Source organism: Ipomoea nil, unplaced genomic scaffold, assembly GCF_001879475.1.
Source record: "Ipomoea nil cultivar Tokyo-kokei standard unplaced genomic scaffold, Asagao_1.1 scaffold0900, whole genome shotgun sequence".
Taxonomy (NCBI): Eukaryota; Viridiplantae; Streptophyta; class Magnoliopsida; order Solanales; family Convolvulaceae; genus Ipomoea; species Ipomoea nil.
The window spans coordinates 1,531,937-1,542,500 of record NW_017617328.1 but is presented as its reverse complement, the minus strand read 5'-3'; the positions used below and the strand labels follow the sequence as shown (position 1 = coordinate 1,542,500).

Below are 10,564 nucleotides of genomic sequence, written 5' to 3'. Positions count from 1 at the left end.
GCACTGTTCAAACTTCCATTGGGGACTAGACACATTGCAGTCAAGTTTGTATACCTTTTAATAATATAGATCTTTGAATTCATATTTTCATACTCCGTATTAATTACACACACATAAAAGAAAAGTCTTGTGTCACTGGTCTTTTTTTTTTTTTTTTTCAAAATAGCGATACTTTGATTAGGCGAAGGCCTTGAGGGCTAAGTTCAGTGTTCTGTTGTCTAAACGGGCGTAACGTTAACTGTTATATAAGTATTAAAAAATAAAGTTACATATTCGTTACTAGTTATAGTTTTTGGTGTAGTAATAAGCGTTTGATCTTAATTTTATATCCCTACAAAAATCACTCTCTATTAATCACTACTTTATGGTTTGACTTGGCAATTGGCAGATCAATTTGAGGTTTAAAATAAAAATAATAATAACTTAGAGGGTGTGGTTGAGTGGAAGGGACTTATTCATCCTTAATCAAGAGACAGAGACTGTGTCTGATCGTAGATATACCCCCAAAAAAATAATAATAATAAAAATTAGTCATACAAAAATTGAGTGATATATATATATATATATATATATATATATATATATATATATATATATATATATAGAGGCGGGTTCAGGTGCGGCAGTTTCTTAAGGTGCGGTTATTTTTTACGGTGCGGCAACACCAATAGTTCACCAAATATGCACCATCAACGTTAGGAAATACACCACACAAAACAGAGTAAACAGAGCCCTACATCACCAAACACACACCATTAGGTGTGAGTAAAAACACCATACACTGTTCGGAAATACACCATTAGGGGTGGTGAGTTATATGATGTGTTTTTTTGAGTTTGTGGTGTATTTTGTGATGTTTTATTACATTTCATTGGGGTGTATTTTTATTACACTGTTGGTGCATATTGTTAACACTATTGGTGTATTCTGGAATTTGACCGCACCGCCGCACCGTAAGACCCCGCCGCATATGAGCGCTCTTCTATATATATATATATATATATATATATATATATATATATATATATATATATATATTTTTTTTTTTTTTTTTTTTATTTCCCTCTAGAGATGAAGGTACTGGAGACATCTATCAACACCGAATTCTTCCAGCACACAAGGAATTATTCAAAGCATAAAATAATATCATCTTCCAAGTGCAATTTGTCTATTGAAAATGCAAAGTATAGACTTATAGTGGTGAAATAATATTGACTCAATAACTCATATATGCATGTTTGTCAATAACTATATCCTTGAACTTTTACTTTTCTGTCAGAAGAGTCAACAATTTTTTATATTATTATGCAGACTAATTTGTTGTTGCCATTAAATTTCTCCAAAGACTTTAGGTGAGGATAGACTAGAGGTGTATGTTCCGAGGCAGTAAATTAAGGGGGTTCCAACTATATAAACTTGAAGATAAATAACTTTATAATTTTTGCTTTGCTAGTAATTATAGGTTCCAAGCTCCAATCTCCAGGGAAGGAGTGATCCCGTGTTATTATATTGTCGTGAATGCGTTATTTTTTTTTTTTTTTTTTTAATATTTACATAGCAATCTGTGCAATTCTTTACACTTATATACTAGTCAATATGTGTTATCCCCAACAATTCTCACCCAACACTTGTCAGTCTCAATTGCACAACAAATTTTAAATGAGATTCAAAATATGTGATGTGCTCTTATACCAATTGTCATATTAAACGTTTACTATTATGCCAAAAGCTATAGATACTAGCGAGACGCAACTTATTTTATTATACTTGCCTAGAAGTTAGCGCCACGTTTTGATGACATGATGCTGGACTCAATTCTTAGAACCACTGTCCAACAATTACAACTGAAATTATAGTTGTTTTTCCAACCTTAATCAACTAAGACTGAGGCTTTATTTGGCAGAGCTTATTTAAGAGCTTATAACTTATTTTAAACTACTAATAAGTTATAAGCTTGATTTGTTAATGTTCCCAAAATAAGCTCCTAATTCAAATAAGAGCTTATTTTGAAACGCTACCTTAGGTAGTGTTTCAAAATAAGCTCTAGCTTCCTAACTTTTTTTTTTTTTTTTTTCCATCCTTATCTTTATTATTTTAAAGAAATGACATAATTTACCTTCTCAATTAAAATTTTGTTCGCCTCCTTTATCCGCAACTTTCACTGCAAATATTATTATTATTATTATTATTATTATTATTATTATTATTATTATTATTATTATTATTATTATTATTATTATTATTATTATTATTAGGAGATTTGCAACAATATTGCTACTTCATTATGAGATGCTAGATCATGATTATGCTAATAGTTTTATTTCAAAATGTTAATATTTTTTAAAGACAAAATGTTAAATTTTAATATATAAACAAACTAATTTAAATTTTATGAAGATGTCCTTTTTAGTCTTTTTACATTTATCAGCTTATCAAAAAGTTAATTTTACCAAACACTTTCAATCATAACTGCTAGTTTAACAGCTCTTCAGTTTTTAGCTACGATCTTATAGGCTCTGTTTGGCAGAGCTTATTTAGGAGCTCATAGCTTATTTTAAGCTACTAATAAGCTATAAGCTCTGTTTGTTAATGTTCTCAAAATAAGCTCCTAGCTTAAAATAAGAGCTTATTTTGGAACGCTACCTTAGGTAGCGTTTCAAAATAAGCTCCTAGCTTCCTAACTTTATTTTCCATCTTTATCCTTATTATTTTAAAGAAATGACATAATTTACCCATCCCAATTAAAACCATTTTCTCTTCTCCTTTATCCGCAATTTTCACCGCAAATATTATTATTATTATTATTATTATTATTATTATTATTATTATTATTATTATTATTATTATTATTATTATTATTATGAGATTCGTAACAATATTGCTACTTCATTATGAGATGCTAGAACATGATTATGCTAATAGTTTTATTTTAAAATGTTAATTTTTTTAAAGACAAAATGTTAAATTTTAATATGTAAACAAACTAATTTAAATTTTATGAAGATGTCCTTTTTAGTCTTTTTACATTTATCAGCTTATCAAAAAGTTAATTTTACCGAACACTTTCAATCATAACAGCTAGCTTAACAGCTCGATCTTCAGTTTTTAGCTCCGAGCTTATAGATTTTCAGCTTTCAACTCCTTTTCAGCTTTTAGCTCCTAGCTTATAGCTTTTTAGCTTTCAGGTCCTAGCTTATAGCTTTTCAGCTTTCAGCTTCTAACTTATAGCTTTTCAACTAAGTTTACCAAACAGAGCCTAAAATCAAGTTTTTATTTTTTTATCCAAGGCATTTTATTTATTTAATTTTATAAGAGGTACGAGTATATTCAAACCTTAGTGAAAAGCACACATTTTATGGGCAAGCTGCGGCTAAATTAATAAATTTATTAGTAAAGATTTGTTTTTCCACCCATAAAAATTCACATAATTGTATCTTTGTAGGTCGTGGATTTTAATATGATTTTTTTTTCTGGAAAAAAAATAATTATCAGCTCAAGTAGTAATAGTACGTGTGCAGCAGTAACTGAGAGCAAACCCCTTTGTTAATGTTTTTGCATCTCCAACAAGAAAAGAGGAGGAAGAATGAGAAAAAAAATAATAAAAAAAAAATTAGGGTGGTCGTCAGTGATGGGCAAATATAATTAGGCGCGGCTGGTGAGCAATTCTTTCATTTTTGTTTATTTTCTCTAGTATATTTTTATTAATTTTATTTTTATTTTTTAATTTTTTTAATTATAATTTTTTAATTTTTATTTATTTATTTATTTTTGTGTTCAATAGAACTTTTAATGTAGTTTTTAAATATATAAATTTAGTATATTAATGCTAAATTTAGTATTATGAAAATTTGAATTAAAAATAAATTCAGTCAAGTCTTGTTAAACGAACCAAACACATAAAATGTGACGGAAAGAGTATATATATATATATATATATATATATATATATATATATATATATATATATATAGTTAATTACCAAAATGGTCCCTTGACTATTGCGAAATTATCAATTTGATCCTCGATTATTTTTACTCAATAAAGTCATCGACTTTGTAAATGTTAACAATATGGTCCTCCGTTATTTTTGAGATCTAACATCTGTTAAAGTGGAGGGTAAGAAAGAAATTTCACCGGTGAAATGACGGCTTCTGGAATTGACACCACTGAATTCTCCGGTGCATCGCCGGGGATCACTCCCATTGCAGATGCACTCCACGGCGTCACCAGTCGTAACCGTGGACAAAACCCTGTTGTTCAGTGATTTAATATTCAATTAATGATTCTCTCACCATTTCTTGATCTAACCGCTTCCTCAATCTCCGATTATTCCTTGGAGACGCACAAACTGCAACAACGTTCCTATTCCTGCATCTCCTGCGAACCCCAACTGCCTCCGCACCATCATCGCCAAGCTTCTTTGACAAACGGATCTTCGATTTCCGAATAGGTGATGGGGAGAGAAGTAAGAGCTCTTGGTTTGGGAGATTGTAGGGCGGGTTTGGGACTGGAGTGGCACTTTCAAGAGCGACTTTGGAAGGGGAGGATTGACCTTCTTGGTCATCGATTTGACGCAGTTTTTAAAGCCTTGAAGATGATTTTGTTCGGTTTCTGGGTTCGGATTGATGAGACGGCGGAGTAGTATCCATGGAGGTAGTAGTCTGTTTAAGTAACTCTGCCGAATTTTCGAGGGAATGAAGAAGAAGCGACTAGTGGAGAAAGCAAAGCCGGAGAAGAAGAGAAGAATAAGAAGAAGACTGGAACAGATGAAAAAGTTGCATGGCGGCTTTACTGGTATAGACGACGACAACGACGATCCTTTTTTGCAATCTTTCATGTCGCAAGTTACTAATCAAGGTCCAGGCCGCCGACGATCACTAGTACAAAAACAGTCATTCGCGTCCAAAGTAAAGCGTCATTCGCGTCCAAAGTAGCTGGGACGCAGATGGCGGGGACGCGAATAGTATATACAATTCGCGTCCAAAGCTACTTTGGATGCGAAAAATGATAAATCGCGTCCAAAGTTGAAGAACTTTGGACGCGAAAAATGATAATTCGCGTCCAAAGTTCGTGAACTTTGGACGCGTATAGTGTTTATTTATTTAAAAAAATACTATACGCGTCCAAAGTTCCTGAACTTTGGACGCGTATAGTAAACAATTTAAAAAAAAAATTATAAAACTACCAATATTTTCCTGTACATCCCAGCATAACTACCAAATAATATATTTCAACATTAATCAATTTAAGATATATACTACACACCAATTCTATCAACATTTGTTTAACCTGCAAAAATTATAGATAATACAAAGGATTTAGATATACATAATTAACTAAAGATTTCCTCATTTTTGGCTTCCATAGCCATTTACAGTGACAAACTTTTCTTATATGAAGAAGAAAACAGACCAAGAATGAATTAAGTCAGAAACAAGGCCAGAAAATTGTCATAGTGGGGTCATCCAACAACATATACTCCATCTATAAGGAATGCAAATAGCAAGAAACAATCCATCAATTATCTGACCAGGTGTTTTGGAGCATACCATGTCCAAATGGGTGAAGTGCTCAATTCGTGTGTTTGCAAACAACCTATACAACAAAAATGGTTATGGTCACTTGGCCAGTTGCAGCAAAGAAACCAAAGACAATGGATAAGGGAAACCCTTGATTTAAAGTGGGGTTTTATAAAATTTAGTCCTTACTTCTCATATGCAGTTTGGACTCTAGCATCCTGTATCTCTGTAAGTTCATTTACTCTTTCTGTTGCACAACCTTCATTTATATCCACAAACCCATGGAGAAACATGTTCCTTTCCAACATTCTTTTGACTAAAGCACAGACAACTTTTATATTGTTGGCTTTTTGCATCTGCAACAAAGTTTCGCAACCTCTTCAATTCTCCTGTAAAGGAGTTAATTAGTATGCACCATCACATCAATGACCATATAACATTTCAGCAACAGGAATCACTTTTAAAAGAGAAATTGATAGTTTAAAAGAGAAATTGCAACCAATGAAAGTGCCAAAACACAGACCTTGATATTAAGTTCATCTCTTTCAACTAGCATCTGCAACAAATGCTGATTCTGCATGGATGGTAAAAGGTTAAATCAGGAAAAAATATGTTTAAGCTTAAGGCTTCACACAGTAGAAAATAAAATGAAATAGAGATGGTTGGTCTTACTTTGAGAGTACTTCCTGTGTAATGAACAACTGCAATGACCATTCAATAGAATATTCAAGTGAAATGCCATCCCATCCATCTAACTTAGATGTATCCAAGCAATATTAATTTTTAAATTTTACAAGTAATTGGTAAAATCGTCAACAAAGCTTTTAGTACTGGACATACTTGGGATACTTGGTATAATAATTACATGAAAATGTGATACAGGACCATTGATAAAGAATGTGCAAGTACATGTGTCACAATCATGTTATTTGAGCGAAGTCATACCTCAGCGATATGCTCTAGCTCATCAGTTCTTCCTCAACAGAGCTTTCTGATGAGAATGATAGTGTCAAATCCTTCGATTATTGCACCATTGGCAAGATTTCATCCTGTTTATATGTTTGGATTTATTCAATTTTTCTGAATGGATGAGTTTGCATATATTGCAATGAAGTATTAGTTAGTCCACTTATTCTTGAGGTAAAAAGTTTTTATCTCAAAGTTAAATTCAGTGTATTGAAGAGGAAGATCACCATAGAAGGGAAAATTACTCACACAGGAGACTCAGGGGAGACATTAGCCATATTCTTTTGTTCATCTATCCATCTGCAATCAACAGAAAAGGCATAAGAATCTTTTTTCCTCCATTATAGATTTTTCAGCACTATATTGAAAATCATCACAAGCATGCTTGAAAAGGATGTTATATTACGAAAGCAGACTATCTTACTTATTTTCTAATAGTAACTTACTTGATCTAGTCAGTTACATAAACCGGAGAAAGCTGCCATAGCCTTTTTCTCCGGGCATTCTTTTCCCTCATCTCTTCATTTTCCTCAAACTCAAAACTAGGTGAATTCCCATCAGTGGCAAATGGAACAACAAGCACTCCTCTTTCTACAAGGGCATTAGTAAATGGTTCACTGAGTTTAAAACACTCAGAAATGAAAGATGAAGGACCAGCAAGAATGTCCAAACAAGCAATTCCTCTAAAATCACTAACAGGAATAATTCTCTTCTCAACCACACGAAGCTTTAGATTTGAGAGGTTCTCTTCTCTTGAGAGCTTAGCTATTTGAGCATTTTTAGCTCTATTCTCCCTGTAATAAAGAAAGGAAAATATGGAGACTGCTCCAATGTCTATAGCAAGACCTTGTGCGATCTCTGGAACTTCAGCAGCTCTTGATGAATTTGCCAGTGCTCCAATCAGCTGTGATGTGGCTATAAATCCCCCAAGAGAACCGCTTCCAATAAAAGCAATATAGAAGAACATACGGAGGGATTGAAAAGGAATATACACAACAAATTTTAAAATAAATAAACAACCATAACAAATAACAAAAAATAATTAAATTAATTACTATTTTTGAAAAAAAAATAACAAACAAAAAAACAATTAAAAACGACGTACCTACCTGCGATGCGGTCGGCGTCCGATGCTTGGAGACCGGAGGCGCAGTCGGCGTGCGTAGCTTGGAGCGGCAGCGGCGGCGAGCTTGGGCGGCAGCGGAGGGGAAGCGGTCTGAAGCAGCGACAGTGAGTGCGATCGGAGCTATGGACGATGAAGAAGCTTGGGCGGCAGTGTTCGGCGATGGACTGGACTGGCCGGACGACGGCGATGGACGGCGTGCGGTGGAGGATGGAGAGCTACGATCTGATCTGCTGTGGAAGGTGGTGCGTCGATCTGATCTGATGCTAGGGTTGTGGGGGATAAAATTAATAAAGCGCGTCTAAAGTTAGTCATTTTGGACTCGGTTGAGTAAAGGGATTCTATTATTCGAGTCCAAAGTGCCCAGCTTTGGACGCGAATAATAGAAGGCTTTTAATATCCGCGTCCAAAGTACATAGCTTTGGACGCCAAAACTGTTTTAAAATTAAAATAAATAAATAAATAAATTTATACAGTGACATTTTAATTACAAAAATGCCCCAGCGTTACACTTTTGGCGTCCAAAGTTCTAATTTTGGACGCGAATTAATCAATTTTATTGATGTTTTTTGTACTAGTGGATGAATCCACCAAGTGATCTTTCCGATAATCTCTGACCTCTTACGTTAATATATATATATATATATATATATATATATATATATATATATATATATATATATAATGTAGCAAATGAGGCATTACAAGAGTTTTTCAAGAAATGGTTGTCAGAACAACTCCCTAATATATATGTTATCTTCTTTAGGCTATTATCCTATGGATAGTGCATTTGGAGACAATGTTCCATCATCATCAAGTGGTGATAATCCAAACACTTCACAATATGACAGTCAATAAACCGAAAGTAATAGGGGTGGTGATTGACATGATGATAAGGATGGGGATGGACATGATGAATTGGAAGCACCATATATGATAATTTAGTATGTTGCTAATCTGCTGCAGCACATAGTATTTTGTGATTATGCATGTACAAAGCTAACATCAACTACTTTTTTTGGTTACAACTTTGACAAGCTAAACTATCCCAACATATTTTTTGGATTAGCTTGTCCATTGAGTTTATGTTTTGTATATTAGCATGATGTTAGCTAACAGCTCTTAACTCCAATCTAGAGGAGGATATCACTTAGCAACCCCACAATATTAGTTGCTTTTTTGTTGTTTTTGAGCGATGTAGCCTATTTGTATTAAACTAATTATATCTATAATGAATTGAATTTACTATTTTATATTGGGTGATTATTTTTTATGCATAAGATTTGTGACAGAAAAATTATAAATTATACTAGTTTGAATAATATGATTTACGACAAACATTGCAACGAACACTACGACGTAAAATACAATTATTATAACATATTATAATATTAAATACGACACAATTGACATATAATTGCGACAAACAAAATTATATTAAAAAATTTGCAGCATATTACAACGACAAACATATAACAACAATTGCGACATACGATTTGACGAATGACATTTAAAATTAATAAAATTACGACATACATTTCGACAAAAATTTGGAAACGACGACGAATATGAACAAGTATTTGCAACGATTGTAAAATCAATTGCGACAAAAAATTGATACAAACGACAGACTAATAAGCATAATTACAACGACTAAAAGTATTATTTGCGACACCTCGCGACAAACTAATGCGACTGATTTCGGTTACAAATTACAACAAAATTAAAATATATTGCGACAAAAATATTGTCATCGGTGATAATAATTAATTGCGACAAACATTCGCAACTGAGCAGTTGCGATTCAACCTGATGCAACGATCACGTTTTGTCGCAAAATATGTTGCAATTTCTCGTTTGCGTCAAAATTGTGACTAATTGCGACGGAACCCGTCCGTCACTATAGCCATGTTTTTATGTAGTGATTTACTCCAAAACCTTAAAATCTATAATCACATGATGATAAATTTTCCATTATATATACATGAAAGTATTCTCGAAAATAAGTATCATTGAAATAAATTATTTTTAATCGTTTCAATGGCAATAACGTATTTTATTTCTTAAAAAGATATAAATAATAATCTTAGAGAGAACTTAATTGGATCTGGCGAGTTCATTTTGATATACGAAGAAATCAGAAAATTTCAAGTCAATTTCTTGTGTTTTCCCTCCATCGGGGTTACATTGCATAGTAATAATTAAAATAGAGTTAATTCCAACATTGGTCCTCTGACTATTGTGATTTTCTACAATTAGTCATCGATTTTTAATTTGGACAATTTAGACACTTGACTACTAAAATGTTTCCAATGTTAGTCCTTCCGTCACAAGCTGGTTAAGTGGACGTTAAATAGAGAGGTAAATAAGTCTTTTTACCTGCTTAGAGTATAATCCGTCTTTCTCCTCACATCATTCCTCTCGGCAAAGTTATTCTTTATTCCGCCCGGCGAACGGTGATTTATTCTGTCCTTTTTCTTCTGTTTAATTATTGTTTCGAAGTCCGAAGGGTTTTTGTTCAAATTTCTGTAAACCTCGTACATCGCTATGTTGTTGGATTGGAGTTGAATGTGCTGTGGGTTTAAATTTTCATCTTCCCTAAATATTTATTAAGTAATTCAAAACAGTAGCTTTTAGGGATAGAAGTCGCAGAAACCTATCACCTTAATTACTAGCAGAAAGCAAGATTAAACACCCAAATAAAACCTCCAACAAATTATTACTGTCCACACCAATTTAGCTTTACAACTCCATTAAAATTGTTCATTCTTGTTTTGTTTGTTGTGGTTGGGCTTTTGAATCAAAGGAAGTGAATCATTGAGAGAGTATTGTCGGAGTTCGCAAAGTACTAAGATAAGAAACAACAATGCCGGAATTTCGGGTACCCATTCTTAATTTTTTCGAGCTAAGCTTCCTTCCAGCCCGACTTGCCACACTAAACCCTAGCTCCTCCTTC

The 10,564-nt window shown here is 33.2% G+C and overlaps 1 pseudogene; it reads right to left on the bottom strand.

Moving 5' to 3' along the window:
* Nucleotides 1-5,298: 5,298 nt before the first annotated feature.
* Nucleotides 5,299-7,485, bottom strand: LOC109179351 (annotated as a pseudogene).
* Nucleotides 7,486-10,564: the final 3,079 nt, after the last annotated feature.